The 1,083-nt window shown below is 51.2% G+C and overlaps 1 protein-coding gene across 1 annotated transcript in view; it reads left to right on the top strand.

Moving 5' to 3' along the window:
• The window catches only part of CIMIP1 (ciliary microtubule inner protein 1), a 9,535-nt gene that overhangs the window by 4,241 nt on the left and 4,211 nt on the right, over positions 1-1,083 (top strand). The window lies entirely within an intron of this gene.

Raw genomic sequence — 1,083 nt, 5'->3', positions numbered from 1 at the left:
TTTTTTTTTTTGCGGTACGCAGGCCTCTCACTGTTGTGGCCTCTCCAGTTGCGTAGCACAGGCTCCGGACGCGCAGACTCAGCGGCCATGGCTCACGGGCCCAGCCGCTCCGCGGCACGTGGGATCTTCCCGGACCGGGGCACGAACCCGTGTCCCCTGCATCGGCAGGACTCCCAACCACTGCGCCACCAGGGAAGCCCTAGCTCTTATTTTATTACTGTCCTTTAGTTGCTCCCCATACTGAGTGCTTTACATGGTTATCTTATTTCCACAACATCCCTGGAAAGTGGCTATAATTGCCATCAAACCCATTTGGCAGATGAGGAAACTGAAGCTGACAAAGGCTGAATAACTTTCCCAAGGTCAAGTGGGTCTGATTCCAAAGCCATACTCTTAAATGTTATTTTTTGACTGCTCCTTCAATAAAGACACACACATACACACACATACATATATATATATATATATATTTATTTAAAAATCAAACTCCACAGGCTGCTTTGGAACCTTTTTTCACTTAACAATATACCCTATATATCTTTCCATGCAGTTAATTACAGCACTCCAAATCATTATTACGTTAATGACTGCATTTTTCTCCATTGTATGGGTCGACCATGATTTGTACACCCTTCCCCTATCTCTGGATGTCTAGGTTGTACCCAGTTTGCAAGGAGCACCCTTGTAGACACAGTGTTTTGCTCCCGGTCCGTAAGTTTATTGGGAGACGTGCCCAGAAATGCAGTGGTTGTTCAAATGAACCACACACGTGGGGAACCCGCTCTGCCCGCACAAACTCCGACTGGAACGCTAGGGCTGGCCAGCGGACAGGGCAAGAGGGGCAAGTAGAGGCTCTGCTATTTCTCCACTGCTGGGTTTTAATTCTGCCCCCTCCCTACCCCCACCTCCACCCCGGAAGAGGACACAGGGGCCCCCGAGGGACCCTGCTGTCTCTCCTGGCCACGAGCGGTCCCCATAAGTGCCTTGCCCCTGGGGAAGCTGGGCCCCTCCCTCTGCCATCCTGACAAATGGCTCCCGTGCCTGCTCAGGCTGGGTGGCAGCTGCCACCAGAATCATCATCTT

Source organism: Neophocaena asiaeorientalis, unplaced genomic scaffold (assembly GCF_003031525.2).
Source record: "Neophocaena asiaeorientalis asiaeorientalis breed wild unplaced genomic scaffold, Neophocaena_asiaeorientalis_V1.1 scaffold606, whole genome shotgun sequence".
Classification (NCBI taxonomy): Eukaryota; Metazoa; Chordata; class Mammalia; order Artiodactyla; family Phocoenidae; genus Neophocaena; species Neophocaena asiaeorientalis.
Note: the sequence above shows the minus strand (reverse complement) of the source record. Positions and strands in the feature narration are given on the sequence as shown.